At 35.8% G+C, this 26,453-nt stretch overlaps 1 protein-coding gene across 50 annotated transcripts in view; it reads left to right on the top strand.

Annotated features, from left to right (window-relative positions):
• Window positions 1-26,453, top strand: part of ZBTB20 (zinc finger and BTB domain containing 20) — an 863,472-nt gene that overhangs the window by 571,067 nt on the left and 265,952 nt on the right. For 9 of the 50 annotated variants that reach the window (XM_060418084.1, XM_060418128.1, XM_060417979.1 and 6 more), the window contains one exon: window positions 17,815-17,914. The exons of 34 other annotated variants lie outside the window; for them this stretch is intronic. The gene's annotated coding sequence lies outside the window, so the exon portion shown is untranslated. Of the gene's footprint in view, window positions 1-14,254; window positions 17,915-26,453 lie in introns of all 50 variants that reach the window. 7 more of the 50 variants (XM_060418065.1, XM_060418002.1, XM_060418074.1 and 4 more) reach the window with 1 other exon arrangement.

Genomic DNA, 26,453 nt, shown 5'->3' with positions numbered 1-26,453 from the left:
TAGAATGGCCAGAGGTAAGGTGGAGAATGTCTCTTTGTGATTCTGGCTAAATTGTGGCCTCACATGGAAATTGGCAGACTTTTTGAGAGCTTTAATACAGTCACTGATTACAGTATCTGAGATTTTACAGCATTTTCCACTTGAGTTAAAGCTAATTTTGTCTTCAAAATAAAAGACTTCAAAAACACAGAAAATAATTATTTTTCTCATGGAAGGAACTCAGTTTATCTCCTATCATAAAAAGAAAAGCACTAAGAAGTGATTGAAAAGTTGATGGAAAAACAAAACTCCTTTAGCGTATTTGAGCTGTGAAACTTTATTCTTCAAGTAACTTCTAGTGTCCCTGGTACCCAAAAAGGAATCAGTTGAAGAAAAGTAATTCATTAATATATCAAGACTTACTATGATGCTAGTAATAAGGCAAGTGAGGCTTCTCAAAACCACACTGCTGCAAGTTAAAAAAATAATTACCCCCGTGCTTTTGAATAGGAGGAAGAATTTTGTTTGTGGGCATTGGCATGATTGCTCTATGTAAAATGTGGAGATTGCACAACTCTAATATGGAGAAGTAAATGCACAAGCAAACCATGTTCTAACTATTCTAATCTTGAAAATGCGGTTGCTTTTAATGACACAGTGCATCAAGGTCAAGGGAAGGCGCTCTCAGCAGATGGGAGACTTTCAAAGTGAAAAAGCTTCATTTACATTTAAAATGCGTTGAGTTACACAAGATTTCTAAGGAACACTTTGTTGTTCTAGTTATAACCGTGGCTCATTTCTGTTATCGTGTGTCAACTTACCCCGTTTATTTCCCTGGTAGATGTTTTCTGTGGAAAGTCAGGGAGAGAGGTGAAGAAGGAAAGTATTCCTCAGTGTCTTGCTATAAACTCACTAGGTGTCATTGCTTTCAGTAGGACTCTGGAAAGGAGACTGTCAGAGGATGCATCTGTGCCTTGGCGAAAAACAAATTTCATGGTACCTTGACTTTTAACCTCTAATATACACAGAGAACAGCTCAGAAGTTGTTCTGATGTTTACGTGTACCTGTGGTTCCCTGATTTTATTCTATGTTCCTTTATTTTATTTTGAAGTTTTCAACATTGAGTTCTGCAATATTTACATTTGAACTATGTTTTGTTCAGAAATGGTTTGTTGAAGCTATTCTTTATCATGTATCTCCCTTAACTTTTTAAAAACACAATGAAATTATTCAAGGTGATTTAGCATTTGGTAACACAGAATGCCTTCAGAAGGCTTGATTCTCATCCTTTGTAAGGCTCTTTAGAGATGAGATGCCACATGCTTTTATGTCAGTGGTTTAAAACTGATTTTATTCTTTTTCTCCTTATCCTGCTTCCCATTCTGTGTTCTTTCTTCTTGTCCTTCCTTTCTCTCTCCCGGTTTCATGAAAATTCATTTATCTGTGACATTTAAAGACTCTGTCTGAGAGGTGTCTGGAGCTGTGGCCGGCTGTGTACATCAATAGTTTCTTAGAATCTGGCACTCTGTCAATATTTGGGGGCCCTGTAACCGCACTTAAATGTAATGCCTGCCAGCTATCAAGCTCTTAGTGTCTCAGTAACGAGTCCAAATGAGTGGATATTAGCATGTCAAATCTTTCACAACTGGCAACACTTGGTAGACAGTATATGGGCATCTTGCATTCGCCCTCTGCACTTTCCTGTTTGCTTCATTTATATGATGTCATTTTCCCCTCTATGTACAAAAAGAGGAATCTAAAATAATTGCTAAAGTGAAACTGAAGTCAACAGCGTTGTTGCACAGTCTTGACTTGGTGGGTTTTAAAGACAGACTTATAATGGTTCCACTTAACAATTTTTTGACTTTACAGTGGTGCAAAAGCAATATATATTCCGTAGAAATGTTACTTTGAATCTTGAATTTTGATCTTTTCTTGGTCTAATGATATGCAATACAGCACACTCTCCCGATGGCGGGCGTGGCAGTGAACCGCAGTTCCCAATCACCCACACAGTCATGAGGGTAAACGAGTGATATTCTTACAACCATTATGTACCCACACAACCATTCTGGTTTTCACTTTCAGTGCACTATTCAATACATAATATGAGATATATTCAACACTTTATTATAAAATAGGCTTTGCATTTGATAGTTTTGCCTAACTGTAGGCTAATGTGTTTTGAGCATGTTTAAGGTAATGGCACCCCACTCCAGCACTCTTGCCTGGAAAATCCCATGGATGGAGGAGCCTGGTGGGCTGCAGTCCATGGGGTTGCGAAGGGTTGGACGTGACTGAGTGACTTCACTTTCACTTTTCACTTTCATGCATTGGAGAAGGAAATGGCAACCCACTCCAGTGTTCTTGCCTGGAGAATCCCAAGGACGGGGGAGCCTGGTGGGCTGCCGTCTGTGGGGTCACACAGAGTCAGACACGACTGAAGCGACTTAGCAGCAGCAGTAGCAGCAGCAAGGTAAACTAGGAATAAGCTGTGACATTCAGTAGCTAAGTGTATTAAATGCATTCCTTACTTAAGATATTTCCATGATGGGTGTATCAGAATGTAACTCATCATAAGTCAAGGAAGATGTGTATATAGCTATATACTTTGGCCACCTGATGCAAAGAGCTGACTCATTTGAAAAGACCCTGATGCTGGGAAAAATTGAGGGCAGGAGGAGAAGGGGACAACAGAGGATGAGATGGTTGGATGGCATCACGTACTCAATGGACATGGGTTTGGGTGGACTCCGGGAGTTGGTGATGGACAAGGAGGCCTGGCGTGCTGCAATTCATGGGGTTGCAAAGAGTCAGATACAATTGAGCGATTGAATTGAACTGATATATACATATATATATGTTGTGTGTGTGTGATGCACTTTATTATATGTTAGGTGTTTCTTTTTGCTTAGGTTATGATGTTTCAACCAGAATTGTTGCCATTTTATGGTAGAAATGCATATATATAGTTGTCCCTTCATCTCCATGAGGGATTCTTTCCAGGACCCCCACAAATACCAAAATTCGCAGATGTCCAAGATTCTTCCATAAAATAGCATCTGTGGATGTGGAAAGCAGACTGTATGTTGGAACTTTCTAAGTAAAATCTTCCTAGACTATGTATCAACCTAGTGTGATAGAGACTTAGCTACATAGTGAAGAAATATTAATGATTTAGAGAGAAAAGGTTGTTCTCTGGAAAAAAAAACTATTTACCATTTCAACTGCTTCTTAGAGTCCGCCCTACTTTACCAGTGAAATGGCCCATTTATAAACTGAATCATTAAAGTAGCATAATGTCAACTTCCCCATGAACTGCCATAGATAATAGCATATTGACCTTTCAAGGTTTGTAAGGGAGACCGATAATAAGGCAACACTTTAGTTTCTAAACTATCATGTGCTCTCAACCCATGTGTAACCTGTCCATACCTTATACCTCCAGAATCTGAACTTTAACAATAGGAAGTAGAAGATAAGAGTGTCTTGGAGATCTGCATAGCTTTAGGTCATGCTCAGGACAAATTGGAGAAGGAAATGGCAACCCACTCCAGTACCCTTGCCTAGAAAATTCCATGGATGGAGGAGCCTGGTGGGCTACAGTCCATGGAGTCACAAAGAGTCGGACACAACTGAGCGACTTCACTCACTCACAGAACAAATAATCCAGGTTTCCAGATAGCCAAGAGACTATCCTGAAATTCTTGAAGCCCCTTGAGTGGGTCAGTACCATTACTTTTCCTTTTCCTTTAATCCATTGGACCAGCAATAAATTCTTCAGTTGAATGAATTCACCCAAGCTTCATGTAACTCACAGATCTTTCCCAGTCTGGATTTTCACTAAGTCCTTAATGTTTGAGCATTTGCTTTCATGTGGGCTGCTATGATGTGTTATATACCATAGAAGATTTTAGGGTGGTTCTTGTTGGAATTGAGAAAAGAAATGCTTAAGGAACAGCATTAGTACAGTTTCAGTATAACAACTGAAGATAAACTTAGGAATTCCAGGGCTTTTAGTTATACTACAGAAAGGGAAATACACATATCTATTTGCCTAATAATTAGGAGTTACTTATAAGACTAAAAGTTCATTTTAACTCCAGGTTTTTTATGACATAATACAGAAGTCATCATTTTAATTCAATCAGTTACCATGTTTGGTAGGAGAAAAGCCCCTTGGGAGTTTGTATTGAACTAGACAGTGTGGATGGTCAAAGGAATGTCACAGGGGCTGCAACCACCAAAAGTAATCTGGCAGTGTAAGGGTAAGCCTCAAAAAAAAAATGGGCACAAAAAATGAAAGAATAGGAAAAAAAGAAAACATAGATATACATGGATATGAAACATCAGATCCCCACATCAAGGCATTTGGTATTTTTCTTTCCAGTTCATTTACAATAGAATATAGTAACATGTATAACTTCTAAAAGAGATAAACATGCTCTTCTGCCTCTGTCTATACTTAAATATGATCCTGTGGTCCCAGAGAGGAGGAAAATAAAAAACAGCAATATGCCATATTAGTCACAAGATTTTTACACCACCAAAACCTCATCTCAAGACATATTAGAGAACATTTTCAGAATCTTCTATGGATGAGTTAGAAACATGTCTTTGTTACTGTCAGTAAGACTCATCTGCTGAGCTAAGAACTTACCCTCCTTTTGCCCTGAACTCAGAATTTTATGAGCATACATTGTTCTTTATTTATGTTCTTTATTGCATATTATGTGTTTAATGTTAGACACTAATCCTTTCTAGGGCAGAGCAAGAAACAGGAATAAGATGAGAACAGGATTAGCCTTCAGAATTTATAGTTAAGAACAGGAGGAATTTTGTTTTCTTTTGGATCATTTTTAGACATACTTTGGAATGGTATTTGAAATTTGATGGGCTATAATTTAGCCATCTCTTTTCATTAATAGTAAAATGTTCTCTTGCCTAAAGCAGGAAAGATTTGGGTTCTTCTTCCTTAGAAATCCCAGCAACTTCTTCACCTCTTTTCTTTCCTGGTGTGTATTTTGTTTACTCTCATAGAGTGACATGAGAAAAATGAGAACAGTGGGACCAAATTGCTGGGAATATGTCTGAGCCTACTGCAGCAGGAAAGGCACATGTATTACCTCTTCTGCCTTGGCTCTCCCTGCCAAAAGAGGAACAGCTGCCTGACTATATGGCTGTAAGCAACTGAACAGTTGATAGGGTTGTTTAAAAGGTCTATCTTTTATACATGTGTGTGTATATATATATATATATATATATATATATGCTCTTTTTTAACTTCTTACCACATAGAGACCATTACAGAGTATTAAGTAGAGCTCTCTCTACAAAACAGTAGGTCCTTCAGTTCAGTTCAGTTCAGTCTCTCAGTCGTGTCCGACTCTTTGCAACCCCATGAATCGCAGCACGCCAGGCCTCCCTGTCCATCACCAACTCCCAGAGTTCACTCAGACTCATGTCCATCGAGTCCGTGATGCCATCCAGCCATCTCATCCTCGGTCATCCCCTTCTCCTCCTGCCCCCAATCCCTCCCAGCATCAGAGTCTTTTCCAATGAGTCAACTCTTTGCATGAGGTGGCCAAAGTACTGGAGTTTCAGCTTTAGCATCAGTCCTTCCAAAGAAATCCCAGGACTGATGTCCTTCAGAATGGACTGGTTGGATCTCCTTGCAGTCTAAGGGACTCTCAAGTAGGTCCTTACTAGTTATCTATTTTATATGTGCTAGTATGTATGTGTCAATCCCAATCGTCTAATTTATCCTCCCTCTTTACCCCCCAGTGATGATAAGTTTATTTTCTACATCTGTAACTCTATTTCTGTTTTGTAGATAAGTTCCTTTGTTATTCCACATATAAACAGTATCATATGACATTTGTCTTTCTGTGTCTAACTTACTTCACTCAATATGACAATCTCCATGTCCATCCATGTTGCTGCAAATAGCATTATTTTGTTCTTTTTCTGGCTGAGTAATATTCCATTGTAGATGGGTATCATATCTTCCTCTGTTGATGGTCATTTACTTTGTTATACACCTGAAATTAACACAACATTGTAAATAAACTATATCCCAATAAAAATTGAAAAAAAAATAAAATCACATTATTAACCTAACAATCAAAATATAAAAATAAAACTTTTTAATTAAAAAACTTTATCTTAACATAAATTCAAATCTATTGTTATCATGTAGATGAGCTTTGTTGATGCTTCTATGATACCTCAGTGCTAGGCACCACTAAACTAGAGAACCACAACCCCCATCCCAAAAGGTAGCAGAACCAAATGGCCCATCTAGTGCCAGCCACAAGGTTACCTTTATTCAGACATCTGCCCTCCTCTATTTTTGGCCAATAAAATGTCATCTTTATTCTTAGTTTATTAGTGACTGAATGATTTTATAATGACTACTGCTTCTGCCTTCCTAAAAATCTGCTTGCCAACTTTTAACTCAGAGTAAGAGGTGTTATTATTACCAAAGGAGTGCTTTTCAGTACTCACTTTGAGATCTACTTTTCAAAAGGGTAGAGGGAGGGAAATAATACCGAATTTCTGAGAATATTTATGAGAATGGGGATCATTGCTTTTGAAAGCCATTGCTTTTGAAATAATCATACGTTCCTCCATAATGAAAGTGTTCTCTTACCCAATAATTATAAAGCAGTTTCTACTCATGTAATAGTGGCTCAGAAGTGACCTGCTTAACTAGCAGTCATGGACCCAGAGACCATCCATGTACCCCAAAGTAATGAATGTTGAGTTATTTCTGTGAATCTCTTGGAACTGAATGTTGGGAGTGGAATACCTTGGGTATAAGAATGGATTATGCTGTTTAGAAGATATATAATGTAGATTTTTATAAAATAAAATTCTGTAAAGGCAATATATGGGTCAAAATAGACAATAGATTAGATGAGATAATAGATTAGACTAAGTATACTATTTCGGAGAAAGTTTCTTTATAAAGTTAATAAATGAGCTGCTTAATAACAACATTATTATATTTACAATCAACAAAATTCAAAATTAAAGTCATGATAGAAATTCAGACTCTTACATAAATGGTGCTCTGTGACCTGGAAAACAAATTTATGGTTACCAAAGAAAAAAGGGGGTTGGGGAGGAATAAATAAGGAGTTTGAGATTAGCAGATACAAATTATTATACATAAAATCAATAAACAATGTTCTACTGTATAGAACAGGGAACTATATTCAATATCCTATTATATACCACAGTGGAAAAGAATATATATGTATATATGCACATAACTGAATTACTTTGCTATACACCAAAAACTAACACAACATTGTAAATCAACTATCGGTTCAGTTCAGTTCAGTCGCTCAGTCGTGTCCGACTCTTCGCGACCCCATGAATCACAGCACACCAGGCCTCCCTGTCCATTACCAACTCCCAGAGTTCACTCAGACTCACATCCATCGAATCAGTGATGCCATCCAGCCATCGCATCCTCTGTCATCCCCTTCTCCTCCTGTCCCCAATCTCTCCCAGCATCAGAGTCTTTTCCAGTGAGTCAACTCTTCGCATGAGGTGGCCAAAGTACTGGAGTTTCAGCTTCAGCATCAGTCCTTCCAAAGAAATCCCAGGGCTGATCTCCTTCAGAATGGACTGGTTGGATCTCCTTGCAGTCCAAGGGACTCTCAAGAGTCTTCTCCAACACCACAGTTCGAAAGCATCAATTCTTCGGTGCTCAGCTTTCTTCACAGTCCAACTCTCACATCCATACATGACCACAGGAGAAACCATAGCCTTGACTAGACAGACCTTGGTCGGAAAAGTAATGTCTCTGCTTTTGAATATGCTGTCTAGGTTGGTCATCACTTTATAGTTTGATTTAAAAAGAGTGGTGCTCTGTGGCTGATCACCCAAGAAACAGTTATGCTTTAGCTCACCTTTCTGGTTTATGAGTGATGATACCTTTATATTTACCTTCACTGTCTCTTCTTGCCAAAATGAAACTCACTATTTGGGAAACTACCATTTACAACCATTTAATACTACTATCACGGAGAAGGAAATGGCAACCCACTCCAGTATTCTTGCCTGGAGAATCCCAGGGACACAGGAGCCTGGTGGGCTGCCATCTACGTGGTCGCACAGAGTCAGACACAACTGAGGCGACTTAGCAGCAGCAGCAGCAGTAGCAGCAGCAATACTACTATCTGCAAGTTATAAACATGGCAGTCTAACCTATGTGCGATAAACTATCCCAGGGAGGCCTTGGTAACACTTATTTGGTAATCCTTTGACAGTACCAGGACTCTGGATATTAACCATCTTAAGACCATGCTGTATAATACCTTGTCTTCTTTCTGAGTCCAGTGAGAGCTTTGGTGAACTAAGGCAAAGCTAGAGTTATGATCTAACTCCATATAAATGGCAGAACTTTTGGTTTTGTCTCAAATGACAAGCAAACAAAAACCATTTCTAAACTGCTTATTTGATGCTAAGAACTTCAGAATTCTCAGTAGTCAATATGGAAAAATGTAGAAATGGTATGTCATCTTGGATTCTGTTTTTTTACTATTTTGATTAATAGACACATGTTTTCCACTATTAACAAATCCAATGTATTCTAAATCATTGGTAGCAGCATTTCAAAAATCTCCGAAAAAAATGAGTTTTGGTGTAAAATTATATTTTAAGGAGAAATAGTCAGGCAAGAGTGATGCAAAATCCCATAAGCAATGGGACACCAGGAATTCTAAACAGCTTTTTGTAAATCACTGTTTTAGATGTCAGACAGGGAATGCATGCTTTGAAAGTAAAGTGCTTTTATGCACAGTTTCCAAATAACAACAATTTAAGACATAGATATGACCATCCACTTCAGAAAAAAAGATAGTCATTTGAAATTAACATTTCCTAAAACAGAAAATCAACAGAATGTTGTTAAATAAAAGGTAGTGTTAATATTCTTCAGGAAGAAAAATAAACATCACAAGTGGCAACTCATCCCACTCTCTCATCACTCATATCTGAGTTCATATAGACATGTTGGTTTGCACATCTTTACTAAACTAACACCACATACTTGAATATGAATATCCACATTTTGTCTTCTCTTTAAGGTTGTCGTCTTTCTCTATAAATTTGTTTCATACAAAGCAAGGCTTGCAACTTTGTTTTTAAATCTTCTTGCAAGTCATATTTTCCATTATATATGATGGTTTGGTAAATGTCACTGATGGACTGAAAATAAAGAATGGCTAGTTTCAAGGGAAAAACAACATCTAGAAGTAGAGCATAGAAAGTTAATCAAGAGTATAAAATGTAAAACTGAGATTTAAGCCTAGTTGTAATAGTTGATTATGTAAGAAACATGAAGAATATAGATGTTTCTACTATTTCCTCTATGCGTAGATCATACACTTAATCATGTTTGTTTGAAATGTAACTGAAATTAGATATGAACACCTTGGAGAGAAAAAGTTATTAAACCCCTCCCAGTAAAATTTAAAATTAAAGACACGGAAACAACCTAAATGTCCATTAATGGATGAATAGATAAAGAAGATGTGGTACATATATACAATGGAATATTACTCAGCCATAAAAAAGAATGAAATAATGCCCCTTGCAGCAACATAGATGACCCTAGAGACTGTCATACTAAGTAGAGAAAGTTGCACAGAGAAAGACACACATCATATGACATTGCTTGTATGTGAAGTTAAAAAAAAAAGGTACAAATGAACTTATTTACAAAAGAGAAGCAGAGTCACAGATGTAGAAAACAAACTTATGGTTATCAATGGGAGATAAGGGGAGGGATAAACTGGGAGATTGGGCTTGACATGTACACAGTGTGTGTGTGTACACAGTCATGTCTGACTCTTTGCAACCCCATGGACTGCAGCCTGCCTGTCTCCTCTGTTCATGGAATTTTCCAGGCAAGAGTATTGGAGTGGGTTGCCGTTTTCTACTCCAGACATATACACACTACTATATATAAAACCGATAACTGAAAAGGACCTACTATATAGCACACGGAAAGTCTACTCATTACTCTATAATGACCTACATGGGGAAAGAATCTAAAAAAGGGTGGATATATGTATAACAGATTCACTTTGCTATATACCTGAAACTAACACAACACTGTAAACCAGCTATACTAAAATAAAATTGTTTTGAAAAAAAATATTTAAGTCAAAACACTGAGATTGTTTCATCTTTTAAAAGAAAAAGAAGGTTGAGATAGTGAGCTGAGACTAGTTTTTTTTTTTAAGCAAGTTATGGGAAGTAAGAAATAAGACTTTCTTTTCTTCACTGAGGCCACATAGTGATGAAATAGGCTTACACAGCAATAGAACATGTTTAGGTTTGGAAATGAGATAGACTCTTGCTATTGAGGCTTCTAAACACTGAAAGAAAAGTTCTGGGTTTGTCTTCTCTAAAGTTCTTAAACCTAAACAGGATAAACTCACATCTTTATGGAATATTCTAAATATGTCAAGAAGGGAATGAGTGCCTTTTCTAGGTGATTCTCATGATTCAGGACTTTCTTTTTCTCTCTCTTTTTAAAATCACGATTACTCAGAAACAAACACTGCTAAAAAGCCACCAGGACTACTGAATGTCCTTGGCCAAAGGACAGAAACGGGACACTTCTGAAAGCATCAGAAGTGCCACCAATGTTTTAGTGGAGAACTCTCAGGAACCTCCCTATGCCACCCTTTGTTCCATAGGATCACAAATATAACTGTCACCCTATGTCACCATTATTGCCTATAATAATTGATTTACTATAAACTTGAAATTGTGGGTACAGCTGCTGAAAAAACTACTTGTGAACAAAGAGATTAGAACTTATTGTTCAGTGTTCTGTAAAGAGGTACAGTAGACTTTTAGTGGAAAAGTTAGCACATTTCACTCTCTGCTTATTGCTCTCAGTATTCAAAGTCAGACTCATTTCTATTAAATCATTCCCTTCCTGTGACACTAAGTATTTCTGATTCATCTCCAGAAATATGAAACCAATGTGTGTTGGTGGTATTTGCTTAAGAAATAAGGGGAGAAGTCCACAGTATACAGGGAGGAAAAAATATATATATCCTCAATTTAAAAGAAAAAAAATACATATAGCTTACCTCTTCCTACCTGCCATGTTCTCTTCTAGGAACTAGAGATGCATGGATAAATGTGCCCATTGCTAAAGAGTGCACAGACAGGAATGAGAAGCAGACATAGAAATAGAGACCTAGGGTGTGAAGAGATGGGAGTTGGTGAAAAGGAAGGTGAAAAGTACTGTATAGATATGCCCAGAACATTTCTGTTCTATGCCTGTGATCTTGGTATAATTATTGATAGAGTCCTTTTACCCTCAAAAAGTGGCCTTGTTTGAACAGTAAACTCTATGTTCACCCTATGAATAGCTGCAGCTGTCAAGTCTGCCTGACGTGGTCTAGAAAGATCTTCCCCAGGTTAGGACAGAAAATCAAAGAGATTAAGAATGCTTTGCCATTTGTGTTATCTACATCCAAAAGGAAATTATAAAACTGGGTAGACTGACTGCCTTTCATTTCTCCCAGGGTTGACAGAGGGGTAGAAAAGGTATTTAAGTTCTGTGTGGTGAGGGAAGAGGGACAAGGCAAAAAGATGATCTAAACCCCCTTGTTTGTATATGAAATGCACAAGAGTTGTCATTAAACGAACCATTACATTACGAATTCCCAGAAGTTCTCAGGATTGGAGGACATAGTGAAAAAAAAGAACTAGAAGCCATGATGGGGAATTTTAGAAAGACATGTTAAGATTTAATAAAAGGAAGAACACTTTGTACAAACAAAAGTCCTAGAGCAGGATTGGGTTGCCTGCGAGTTTAAGTGCGCCGTGTCCCTGGTGGTGTGCAACAGACCCAGCAAGCAAATTCAGGCACCAGGTCAAGACTCAGACCACAGACTTTAGGGTCCTTTATACATTGCCCTGAGATTTTATGATTCTGTAGGATGCATGATATCTTTTTGAGTAGCTTTTAAGAATCTTGGCTTGGGGAAGTATAAATACCAGGAAACTAAAAGTTTGTGTAAGCTAAAATTCTTATGGTCCAGTCTGAACACACACTAAAAACGGACCAAGGAAAGCCACTGCAGATCTCACTGAGCTCGTTCTTTGCCACTCGCGCAAGGTAAGCAGCCGTTAGACATGCAATACTCAGAAGACGTGCCTCACTCAGGCCTCCACCTCTCGGACTCATTTTGAGATAGAACAGCTGCAGTCTTGCTACCCAGTTTGATTTGCATAGCTCTGAGTTACATAGGGAAAACCTGTGGCAAAGCTATCATTAAAGAGAAACAAAGCAGAAGACTGAACAAAGGCTACATTCTGCACAAAGTTGGAAGTTTAGACTGTTTCAGTAATCCTTGTCATGGTAAGAAAGAGTCCACCCTCCCCCACACCTGAAAACAATAGCAGACAAGTGATAAAAGACGTCTAACCGGAGGTAACTTAGGAGCAAAGAGTAGGGTGAGCTAGAGGCTATGCATGTGAAGAGAGAGAAAGAAATTGGCATGGACAGAGGGAGATGCAGCCAAACACCACCGCACTCATGGCACAAAGATATGTGATTAGGTCAGAATCCCTTCCACCTCTTTCACAGTGCATTTCAGTCAGACTAGTTCAGGTCGAGGCAAAAGAAACAACATCTTGATGAAGCTCCGCTTTCCCAGAGGCCTAACAAGGATTGCAACACAGTTCAAGTCACAATAATCTCACCAGGCCTTTTATATCCAATTCTTGAATATCTACATTTTAAGATGAAAAGGTTTTCCAGTAAACTAGGGAGAAATGTCTTCTGCAGGCAGTGGAAGTGACTTTATTTCTTTAGTGGTTAAGAGTATCAGGGCTTTGGATGAAGGGAAAATACCTTCACACCTTTGCTACATACAGATTTATGGTGAAGTATTTGAATTTCTCTAAAGTTTTAGTTTCCACAAGTGAAAAGAAATTGATAATGCACACACCATAGAGCCATTGTAAAGAAGATATTAGACATGTAAATTGTGTAATGCTTGCAATGTCTGGGAAATGATTATTAACAATAAAATTTTTATTCAGCAAGGACAGTTATCCATTTCTATAACATTCTTTAGTCATCCATACCAAGCTCCGTCTCATGTTTCATCATCACGTTCTGGCTGGTTCTTAACACTCTAACTCTGTTCCAGCTTTGACTTGTTTCCCTAGATATTGTAAGTGTCTGCCTTCTCGCTTCAGAACTTCATGCTTCCATGTTCTTCAAGAGGTATACCTAGAATCATTTAGAAATTCAATGCCAATAATGGACAGAATTTGAAATCATAAGGAGAATACATGGCTTTTAGGAAATACTGTTCTTGAGTTCCAAGGGCATTCTTCATGTTTTATGACATGGACCATGAGACCATTCACTGCAGGTAAACAAGGAATAGGTATTATTATTTTGTACCCTCCTCCTAGGAGGTTAAAATGACTTACTAAAAGTCACTCAGCAATCTCAGATGAAGAATCTAAGGAGACAGTCTTGAATTCTTGACCCAAACTCTGCCCTTTGCTGTGCAAAAGTCATCCTTGGTAGGATGATCCCAAGTATTAATTTTAGATTATGATATTACCTTTTGCCAAACACTTAAAACGTTTCCTGGATTTGGATAGGGCCTCCGGTTACCCTCAGAACTTGGGGAGAAGGCCGTGTAAGTTCTCTTCTTAAAAGTTAAAGCAGTCCTTGTCACCAAGACTATCATATGTTAGATCACATGTCAGTGTCTGTGACACAGTCAGGCCTTGGCTTCTCAGGATCTGCTCATTACAAGTGAGTTTATGGGCCTTGAAGCATATGGCCTTGATATATGATCCTAGAGCAAAAGAGCAAGGTATTTCAAGCTGGCCACAATTTTATTGACTCTTACAGGCTTGCTTTGTAGTCATTCCAATAAACTAGATGAGAAATTTCTGATGCTCCAAGCTATCCAGTCCCCAGGACTCCATTTCATGATTCAGAGTCCAACTAAACAACTCAAGAGTGCTTTTGTGTGACACTGTGACCACAGGGATAAATAATTGCTTAGTAATTCTCTTTGAGGCAGAAAATTCTAAACATGGAGAAACCATTTCCCCTTAATGGGAGCCAGAAATCCTGTAAGTGCTTGAAATGGCATTCACAAGTCTGAATGGTAAACAGATAAAAACAGGAGCGCACCAGTTGCACAAATGACTTGCTTGTCACAAACTTGTCATTGCAGTAATCTAACATTTCTTTCACAGAGCCCGATGGAAAGTATGGAACAAACAGGCCCTGCTGACGTTTTGGCTCTGCTAAGCCTTCCTCCAAGCTAAAGCATCTGCAGCATCTTCCTGTTCTAGACCCTTTATCTGCTGAAGTTAGCTGATACTGTACATGTCAAAGAAATGTTTGACTATTGCATTAACAAGTTGATGACAAGCAAGTTATTGCTGCAACTGAAATGCTTCTGCTTTTAGCAGGCTGCCATTTTGACCTTCATCTTATTATACAGAAGAACCAGAACAGAGCTGAGCCCTGGGAACATTCAGCATCCCGGTATCATTGTCCTAGACTTGAGACCGCTGTCTAGGGCTTAGGTGTAGTGGTATAGCGAACATACCTGCCAGTTCCATCAAGTTTATATATGGGATTTTCTGGTAAAACATAAATGGTATAAACACATTGGACTGTCCCAAGATTTCCCTATTACTGAAATAAAGTGAGCCACACAGAAATTCATTTCCTTCTCAACCCCTCCACCCCAGACACACACATGCTCATACACGGGTCTGTATATAAAATGTTAATACAAAAGTCCCTTCTTATCCTCAGTTCCACCTTCCCCAGTTTCGGTTTCAGTTAGCCACAGCCATCTGCAGTCTGAAAGCATTAAATGGAAAATTTCAAAAATAAACAGTTCATTAGTTTCAAATTGTGCACTGTTCTGAGTAGCATGATGAAATCTCCTGCCATTCCACCTGGGATGTGAATCATCCCTTTGTCCAGAGCACCCCACCAGTTACTCACTTAGTAGGCAGCTCGGTTATGAGATCGACCGAGACGGTACTGCAGTTCTTGTGTTGAAGTCACCCTGTTTTACTTAATAATGGCCCCAATGCATAAGAGCGGTAATGCTGGCAAATCAATTATGTCAAAGAAAAGCTGTAAAGTGTTTCTTTTTGTTGAAAAGGTGAAAGTTCTCAACTTACTAAGGAAAAAAAGTGGTATGCTGAGGTTACTAAGATCTATGGTAGGAATGAATCTTCTCTCAGTGAAATTGTGAAGAAGGAAAAAGAAATTCGTGTTAGTTTTGCTGTCTCACCTCAGACTGTGGCCACAGTGCATGATGCTTAGTGGATACGGAAAAGTCATTTGATCTGTACAGAAAGATATTTTGAGACAGAGAGATCACATTCAACTTAAATTACAGTAATTTTTGTTACAGTATATTGTTGTATTATTTCTATTTTATTAGTAGGTGGTGTTAATCTCTTACTGTGCCTGATTTATAATTTAAACTTTATCATAGGTATGTATGTACCGCAAAAGATATAGTGGATATGAGGTTTGGCACAATCAGTGGTTTCAGGCATCCACTGGGGTTCTTGGAACCTAGCCCCCTTGGATAAGAAGGGGGTACTGTAGCTGAAAGAGTTAATGAAAATTATAACCAGTTTTACACAGTTTTTGCCAGATCTTGGATTTCCTCCTATCAGTAAGCTCTCCTCACCTGCTTCTCAAGGAGCATAACATCTGAACCAGTCTAAGCCTAATCAGAGCCAAGCCCTTATCCCCTAGAAAAAGAGCTGAGTCCTTCAGCCTCCTCACAGAAACCTGGGGCAGCCCTTTCTAAAACACCACTGGCTCACCTCCCACTTCAGCAGCCAGTAGGGAGTGCTCACACACTGTGCAACTTCAGACTCTGGCCTTTCTGTTTGAGAGGCCCTCCCCTGGCAGGGGGACCCACCCTTGGTGTTCCCTGAGTGTGTGTCCGCTGGGTCCCAGGCTTATCAGCGTGCAGCCAGAGCTGGAACCTTAAACAGGAGCCTGACCTGTTGCCCCCGAGCATTCTGCCTCTGCCTTACGTGGATCAGCACTTGGAGCAATGGCGCTTTCGCCCCAAAGACTTAGGCCTTTTCATAAAGCGGAGCTTCTATTGTTCATCAAGGTGTCAGTCGCCCTGCATTCTTTCATACGTCTCTGTAAGGGTTAAGGGCAGTTGCTTGTGTCTTACCTGGTTTAAATGTTGACAGAAAACGCTGCATTCTCAGATTTTTTTTCTGGTTGATGCCCCAGGTGCTTTCATTTTTAAAAGTCTTGTGTAAAAATGATGATCATTGTTCAGCCACGAGAACTCAAATTTCTTGCCAAAGTAGTGATGGGGCTTAATTTTCTTTTAGATTTGGCAAACTGATCACAATCCTGTCTCCCAGATGAAATGTTTAATTCCCATCCTAGGTATCTCAAACTGTAATCTATACCTCAGCCTTGTTACCTCAGAAGGCAGGTGGGAAAGGTATGTGAAGAGGGTTCTGTGTTTTACACAGTTAAGATTATTGCCCCAGGAAAAGGAAATGAAGGTAGTTTGAAGTGGCAATTATATCTTCGGTCACAGAAAAGATGTAAACAAACCATTGAATTTTAAAAGAAATTTAGTGACTTTTTTCTTCCTTCTTAAAGTTCCTAATATGATTTCTATAATGATTTTCTGTTTTCTTTCTTCATAGAACTTAAATGGCAAAGAAATGATATGCTATTTTTGATTCAGGAAAAAATAAAGATCTTTTTATATGGGAACTCTCTTTTTAAATATACGTTAGGGAATAGATAATGGTAACAAAAAAAATGTTCTCTCTTCCTGTTCAGAGAGATAGAGGATTAGTATATGTGCTTTTAATATATATTTACTTACTTATTTGGTTGTTAGTTTAAGAAAGGAAGGAAGAAAACAAAAGCTCTTGTGCTGGAGTGATTTCCTTGGGTTCATAGAATGGTGAGACTGGAAACGAGCTTGACGACAGGGCTCAATTCGTGTCACACGTCCACTTCACAGATATGGACACTGAGACCAGACCTGTTTCATAACAGGAACAACGGTAAATGCAACAGGACTGTGGCAGAGCCAGACCTAAATCCTGGTCTAACTTTCAATCCAGCCAATATTCTCTCAGAAATTACATAATTTTTAAAAAACTTTTTCTTTTAAACAAAGGATAATTTACATTGGCGTGCTTAAATCTAACAGGATGTTTGCTTTTGGAAAAACTGTCTGTAAATTAGCTAAGCTAATTCAGGAATGTACAGTTGAACAGTTTTGAGACATTTCTTACCAAGCTATATTTTATCTGAGTTGTATAAGGAACCATTATAATTTCAATTATTTTTCTCTTATAAGATTTCATAGAAACACTTTTCCTTTCCCATTTTGGCACCTGAAAACATGAATTTTTAAATGAATCTGTTTCTTTTATAACTATTCATTTAAGTAGGTCATATTCTAGAATTCTTTGAGGTAAAAGAAATCTTATCAGATTAAAATAAATCTGTTTTTTATTCCCATTTTTAGCCACATACGAGTTGGTCCTTGTAATCATCGGTTTCAACAAAACATTAAGTTAAAACATCAATGTTTTTGTTTGTTTTGTTTTTTTCCGTTTAACACAATGGGAAAAAATAAATGTATTTACCTTTTTGCAGCTCTAATAATTATGTACTCCATTTTTCATTTATGCAAAACTTATTTTTGAGGGTTCCCTTTTTGTTTCATTTCTCTATTTTTGCATTTTCCAAACATCTGTACCGTGGCTGGTGGCGGGAGTAGCAGTGGCTGGCACTTTTCCTCCGCGCTTTGAGACAAAGAGAATTGGCTGGAATAAAACCTTGCTTTCCATATGGTTAACTTGAAATACAGCATTGAAAAGGTATTGTCTCTTTTTCTTTTCTGAAACCAGAGGTGAAGCCCAGAAACTAATAGCAATATTAATGCCAAACCACCTGTTGATTCACATCAAAAAAAATCCTTGGCAATCTCCCACTTCATGTTTGAAACACCGAAATGGATGACTGATCTTGATGCATTGGAAGCATTGTATTAATACATGATGCTGGTCATTCACTTAAGAAAGCCTAGATTTTACACATAGTCGAAAAGTGAATTGAAAGTTTTGCTTTGATTCAACTAAATGATCACTTTGTAAGTACACTTGGCTGTGAAGTGTTTATTGATTCCTGGAACAGTTGGACCTAATGTCAGGGACAGTGAAGAGGAAAAGATGACACTAGTGTTTTCTTTTACCTTGATCAGTTCTAGTTAGGAAAAGCAGTAGTCTGTCCTGTCATTTTTTAATGTAAAATGTTTCAGACATACAAAAGTATGAATTATGACGTAAACATACAAGAATCCAGCACCCAAGTCAAACAAACCTCAATGTGGAAATTTTATTTCCGAACCTGTTTTTATCGTGTATTATTCTAAGCTATGTATAGTGAAGTACACAAATTAATTGTATCGCTTGATGAGATTTTATGTGAGTATACATCCATGCAACAATATTCAATCCAACATACAAAACATTCACAATACCTAGGGGAATCCTTCATGCCCCCTTACAGGCTATATTCTCCAAAACTTTAACAAAAGATTAAAAACTGCACAACTCTTCTGATTCCTATCATCATGAATTAGTTTTACATAAGCTATAAATTATGAGTTATATAAAATGAACTTTATTGTATGTGTCACTAAAATCTGAGTCTCTAATTGTTAGACATTATTTCTGGTATTTCCCATTTGCCACCAAAATTGTACTTAACATTTTTGTACATGTTTGGAAGCAAAGGAGGAAATGCTAAACTGTAAGAAAAAAATGCATTTTAAAATTTTATTAAACAATTTCTTATTTTTTAAAGTTTAATAACTTACTAAGAATTATGCAATTTTTCTTTTTAAAGTGGTATTATCGATTTATATTCTCATTAGCAGTCCATGAGACCTTCTCCATATGCTTCACATTTGGAATGACCAAGGTACTTACATTTTTGTCAGACTGAGGGGATTGAATAATATATCATTAAAATTTTTTTTGACTTATAAACCACTGGGATTTCCTCGTGTGTGTTCATGTGCATTGCCATTGAGTTATTTGTTGAGCTACTGTTATGGACAGCTTTTGGTTTTGGTTTTGTAGTTGTAATATTCTGGATTCTCATCTTTTGGGCAATATAGATTGCAAATATCCTTTCCCAATTTTTAGTATTCTCTTTTAACTGTATTTAGTGGCATTTATTTTTAAACCTTCCAGTTTTAATGCAGTTAAGTTTATTGATGTTTTCCTTTATGGTTTGTCCTCTTGTGTCATTTTAAAAACCCTTCAATATGACAAGATCCTTACGAAACCGTCCTATATTTTCTTCTAATAGTTCTAAAGTTTTTCTTTTACATTTAGATCTCTAATCTTCTTGACATTTGTTTTTGTGTATGGTATCTTACATGCATCCTGTTTTATTTTTTTTTTCCTTGTGGGTAACCCAGTCATCCCAGCACCATTTAACAAATTAGTCATCCTTACCCACTAATTTATAATGCCTCTTTCACCTATATCAAATCTGGTTTTAGTATCTTTATTTCATCCAGTGGACTATTTTTCTATTCTTGTGCTAACACCAAAGTGCCTTAATTACCATTGCTTTATAATATTCTTATTATTTGGTAAGGTAAATCTCTTTACATTGTTCTTCCTTAAAATTCTTTTTGCTCCTCTTGGCCTTCTGCTATTCAAGGTAAATTTTAGGGTTGTTTAGTCAAGTTTAGCAAAAGCCCTGTTGAATTTTACTCATTACTTATTACTAATTTTAATTATTACATTAACTTTAGATAGTAATCTGGAGGAGAATGGATATTCTTATGACACTGTGTCTTTTTAACATTGAGAGCTCTACTTGATGAGCTCTTCCTTCCAGTTCTATAATAATGCTTTTAAATTTTCACCATAAAGGTCTTGCTTGATCTTATTTGTTAGAATTCCTCTCATATAACTTAATTTTCATGATATCATATATAAAGTCTGTTTTCCACTTTATTGATTATTTGTTATTATTGGTGTTTACTCAACAGCTTTGCTGAACTCTCTTACTAGTTCCACTGGCTAAACTGAAATTCTCTTAGGTTTTCTACATGGACATGTATATCATGAGTAAATAATTCCAACATATCTCTTAATTTTCAATTCCAATTTATCGATTAATTTTCAATTCAACTTATTTTTCCTGTCATATTGCATTACTGAGACCTCTACAGAGTGTGGAGTAAAAGCCATGACATTAGGAATGCTCTGTTTCATCCTTTAATGGAAATGTTCTGGAAATGTGATATTTGCTTGGGATTTTGATAAATCAAAATTATTATTGAAAAGTTCCCATCAGCTATTTAAAGTTTGCCAAGTATTTTTAATCAAGAATACTCGGGACTTCCCTGGTGGTCCAGTGGCTAAGACTCCATGCTCTCCCAGTGCAGGGAGGCTGGGTTGGATCCCCAGTCAAGGAACAAGATCCCACATGGCACAACTAAAAGAGTTTGCTTGCCACAGCTAAAGACCCAGTACAGCCAAATAAATAAATAAATATTAAAAAAAAAAATAAGAATACTCATTAAATTTTATCTAATGCATTTTCTGCATCAATAATGTGATAAAATTTCCTAATAATATGTTAGTATTTTATATGATATTAAAACATTTCTTAATAGTCAGCATTTCTTATATTCCTGGAAAAAAAATTTTTTTTTTACTTGGTCCTGGTGTGTTTTTTAAATCCAGTCTTGAGTTTAATTTGCTGATAACTTTGTATATATGTTTGCATGGGGAGATTAGTCTTTTCTTAAAATTTTTATTACAGACATTTGGTGTTATGGTGATACTAGCCTTGTAAAATAAGTTGAGCAACATTTTTCTCTTATATTTTTCTATTTCTGAAACATTTTTATATTATACAGATTACCTATTCTGAAGATTTGGTTAGATTTACCTCTAAAATCATCTGGACCTAATATTTTGTATTAGTAGCTGGCAGGAAGTGTAAGGTAGATGTTATATTATCATCAGTTCCTTTACTTACATAGCTATTGCTTTATTCAAGTGTTATAGTTCTTCTTAAGTCAATTTTAAGGAGAAATTGGATGTTTTTGGAAAATATACAGTTAACAGTTAATCTACACTTCAAATTTATTTGCACAAAGCTCTTCATAAATTCTTAAGATATTTAATTTTATCTTTAGATATGTTCCCTTCTTATTCCTAATATTATTTATGTTAACCTCTTTTACTAGCTGTTAGACATTTTTGTGCTTTATTTACTTTTTTCAAAAATTGGCTTTTGAGTTTGCTTATTGACTTGATTATGTCTTTGCCTTCTATATCATTATTTTATGCTTTTGTCAACATTACTTTTTCTTTTTTATTTTATTATTTAGATCATTTTTTCTAGATTCCTGAGTTGATTTTTTCTCATTCGATTTTAATATTTTTTATTGTTTTTTAAATGAATCTGTCTCAAAATTCTCATTCAGGTGTCTCATTTGCTGCATAACATGTCTTGATATATAGTTTTGTTTAATTTTAAATATTTTGTAATATCTCTTCTGATTTATTTTTAACCCTTAATTAGAACTGTATGTTTCTAGGGACTTCACTGGTGGTCCAGTGTTTAAGATTCCATGCTTCCAGTGCAGGGGCACAGGTTTAATCCCCAGTCAGGGAAATAAGATCCCACATGCCATGCATTGCAGCTTTTATATATATATATATATGTTTCTACATGGCAAACATATATTTGCTCTATTTTTATTACTGATTCTGAATTCAACTGCATTACAATGAGATGTGTTTTATATAGTTTTGATTGAAAAAAAAGTTTAAAAAATTCTTTTCTGACCTAGTACCTGGATTTTATTGCTGGGCTTAAAGTTCATATGTGGCTTATCTTTATCTTCAGTGCTCATACTAAAAATTTTTTATGTGTACTTAACCTACCTAATTTTCTATTAAAAAATAAAATCTACTTTTTAGTATTTCTGACTTACTCCTTCATGCAGAAATAAAAGTGTCTAGCATGTTTTATCCACTTCTTAAATATCAATCTCATTATTATAAGTTTTGAGTGGAGTTTTAGTTTTACTTACTTGTTTTAATCATATCAAAAGAGAATTATCATTTATTTTTATAATCAATACTTAATTGTATTTACTCATATGTTTTAGTTATTACTATGCCCACTATTATTTGTAGATCCTATAGCTTCCTTTCTGGATTTACTTTCCTTCTTGTTGAACTACATCTTTTCATAATCCTCTATGGAGGGCCCTAGGTAGCACACTATGTGTGTCTAAAAATGTCTTTATCTTTTAAATAACAATTATCTGGGTATTTTGTGTAGCATTAGAAGATATTTCTCAATTACATCTTAGACTGTTGTTTTGTTACTGTCATTACATACGACAAGTCTACTATCAATCTATTTTTCAACTTTTTTTAAGTACTTGGCCTTTTCCCTCTGGTAACTTCTTAGAGTTTTTATATATCCTTAATATCTTATAGTTTCTCTGAAATGTGTCTTAATGTGGATTTATTTTAAATTATCAGTCATGAACTATGGATATATTTTCTAATTTCAAGACTCTAATTCTGGAAAATTCTCAACTATTTTTTTTTCTTCTGTTATTTCTTTTTCATTACCTTCATTTTATTCTGCTGGGATTCTTATAATATTAATAGCTATCTATTGGTGTTTCCCTGTCAATTTACCATATGTCAGCTGCTCTTCATTTTCCTAAAACATATTTTACTTTCTGTGATTTTTTTTTTCTGAATGAATTCCTTATATCACTTTCCAACTCACTTAATCCTCTCCTTGAAATTGCCCAGTCTTAAATTATCCTACCTATTGTATTTTTACATGTACATTTTTTTCACTTTTAAGATTTTTGATTTATTTTCTGCACCTATTCTTATCTTATTGTTGTCTATTCTTATCCAGTAATTTCTTGTTCTTTTTACACGTGAGTCTTATATATCTCTGAACATTGCAAATATACTCATTTTGAAATCATTATCAGACAGTTCTATAAAATCTAATTTATCTGGAGTGAATATTCCAGTTATTAATTTTGTGGTTGTTTTGCATTCCTATAGACTAACAACAAAGGATCAGGAAGAGAAATTAAGGAACAATTCCATTTACCATCACATCTAAAGAATAAAATAGCTAGAAATGAACTTCCCTTTCTGTGTTTTAGAGTTTTGTTTTGCAGGTTAATGTTGGTCATACAGCTTTTTTGTCTTCCCTCTTGGCACTCTCTCTCTCTTTTTTTTTTGTACCTCCTTGATTGATGGTTTTCCAGTTGCCTCTATCTGCATTCCTGGCTTTCTAGTCCCAATCCAAATCTTATAATGGTGTCTTTAGCTTACCTTTAAGAATATTTGATCACAAGACTGAATCTATACCTTCATCCTTCCACGTTTCAGTGCCTGCAGCTCTGTATGAGATATTGCCCCAGGCAGCAGATGGCCATATTTTTTACAGCCTCTTGTTGAAGTAGCAAAACAGACTTAGGTCCACCATTTCATATGGAACATTTTTGGTCCCATTACTCCAAAGACCTAGATTCCCAGCCACCTCTGTGTGCTTCTCTATCTGAATTTCAGTAGGCTTATGGCTTCAGCCCTCCTCACTGCTTTTAGTTTCTTTGCAGAAATGGTTACTTTCTTCTTAAGCCTCACTCTGCCTCTTTAGATTTTTTCATTTTGTATTGTATCAGTTTTTTCACTTATCAGTATATCTTGTATAACACTCCTTTGATTTTTACCTCTCTTTCATTTAGATATACCATTTTAAAACAAATATTACAAATAATATTTATTATTATTGATTATTTAGTGGTGCTGGGCACTGAACTTTATAGATATTGTTTTATTCAATCCTCTCTATATAGTCAGTTACTTTCATTCATGTTTTATAAACTAGGAAATTGATATAAATAAGCTAAGTAAATTTATCCTTAGGAAAGAGGTGATGACTAGTAAATGCAGAAGTAATATTTAAATTCACTTTTCTCCACTACAAAACTAGTATTCTTAAAGTACTATTGTATGGTTAGATTTTGTGGAATTTTAAGCCTATGTTATGGTTTTTATTTTATTTTATTTTATTTATTTATTTTTTTTTTGTGATTTCACATTTTATTTTTTTTTATTTTTTTATTTTTTTTATGTTTGTAATCAACCTTTAGTGGGAGATCCCCTGGGGAAGATCTCCTTGAAATCTTTATTTTTATTTTTTTTTATTTTTATTTTTTAGTTTTTATTTTTTAAATTTTAAAATCTTTAATTCTTACATGCATTCCCAAACATTAATTGACTTAATATTTATTGTCGTAAAAAATGAGTATTTTCTATGTTATTCTGCCTCCTTGGTTCTCTCTCTCTTTTTCTCTTATGGTATATGACTATTTTATTTGTTTATTATTAGTATAGCAATTTAGAAGTTTTAAAGCAAAGTTTATTTTTCTAATAATGAAGAATACTAGAAAATAATAAATAGTATATATTATTAGTAGTACATGTAGTAGATAAAATAAATACTATAAAATAAATATTAGAAAAAGTAGCAGTTATTTTTGAAAACATTCAGACTAGTTTTTAATTATCACTGTTAAAGAAATCATATGCTGCGTGAAATGAGAAATGTAGGGTGCTGCTTCTTCGTTCCTCTCCTCCTACCCACTTTCTCAGTTTTTGTTATAATGCATTAGTCAGGTATAGATTATTATCCATCTCTGTGATATAGCTGTGGAGAGGATAATCACAAAAAGCTGGATCATTTCTTCAGTAATAGAGAGCTTCTGGTAGGTGCTTAAAAATGTTTGTTGAGTATGAAATGAATAGGCCTATTTTGTGTGCACACACATGCACACAGAGAAAGAAAACATAGCTAAGATCTCTTTAGTGTCCCTCTAGCACTGGATGACCCGCCTATTCATTTAAACGTTGGATATTGTAACTGTTTAACTGCCGTATGATTTAATAAATACTCTTTCTGTCAATACTTTAGTTGGGCAAACACATGCTTTTAAATCAACCCTTTACAATCAATGAGCTTCTATCCAAGTTAGTCCACGTCATAGCTATTCCCACATCTACCCCTTCTGCCCTGCCCTATCCCTCTAAATAATTAGTATATTTGGCAACTCCCAGTCTCACAGCCCATTCTCCTACAAAATAGTTTGTGTTGTTTACTATTTAAATAGAGGAACATTGACGTAGTTCTTTTTAGGGTAGTTCTTATAATCCCCAATTATTGTCAGAGGAAATTCTGTATAGAAGTTGCTAGGAAAATTGGATTTTCCATTGAATACCACAAGATATTAGCAAGAAACTTAATGATGATCCACAACATGCTAAAATAAAAACACCATGCTTCTACTGAAGCAAAACAGATTAAATAAAACAATGTAGATTAACGAGAAGAAAGCAAACTAGTATAAACTGGGTCATTTGCTGGTGTGCAAATTTTATGAAACTTTTAATGACACATTTGATCAATTTATAAGTATATTATTCATGTTTATAAGAACACTCAAGCCTTCTATGTGACAGGATTTTCACAATCTTTTATACATAAGAACAGATTTAAATTAAATGGGTTTCCTAGCTGTTTCTAGTCTTTAAATTATACAAATGATTTTTTTATTATTCCCTACTTAAAGGCATTGAACTAGGAATTGGGAGACTTGGTTTCTAGTCCCAGTTCTATCATTTAACTAGCGCTATGACTTCGAGTACTTTATTGAACTCTTTGAGTCAGTTTCTTCATTTATAAACATAAAAAGTTGGGCTTCAAGCTCTGTAAATCCCGTTTCAAGACTCATATCTAGTATTCAGTATCGGTGCGTGTGTCTCTGTATATACGTACTCACATATAAAAAGTTAACTGCATATAAGTTCCATATCTCAATAACCTATGTTAATCAACAGAACTCATAAGGACATAGCCAAGAATGGGATTAATTTCCCTCTGAAGATGGCAGTTGAATTTAGCTAATAGATAAATAATAACTGGGAGTTAATGTAGGATCTTAATCAGGACTGACATGACAACAGCAGTATTTTCAAAAGTACTGTTAGGCAGCAGTGAACAGAATGGATCAGAATGGAAGAAATATGACCTGCAGACTAGGCAGACTGATGTCAAGGTTCAGGATTAGGTAAGGAGAGTCTAGGGTTTAGTGACAGCATCAGAAATGAAATGGAAGCAAAAGATAAGAAGGTACTGAGATGGTCAGTACCTATTTGTTCAAAAAAATCTAAAAAGATTATAAAAAGAAAAATTATGAAAGAGGAAATGCAATTGTCTGATAAATGTATGAAAAAATATTTTAACTCACTAGTAGTCAAAGACATGATTTATAAA

Source organism: Ovis aries, chromosome 1 (genome assembly GCF_016772045.2).
Source record: "Ovis aries strain OAR_USU_Benz2616 breed Rambouillet chromosome 1, ARS-UI_Ramb_v3.0, whole genome shotgun sequence".
NCBI lineage: Eukaryota > Metazoa > Chordata > Mammalia > Artiodactyla > Bovidae > Ovis > Ovis aries.
This window is presented reverse-complemented; position numbering and strand designations above follow the sequence as displayed.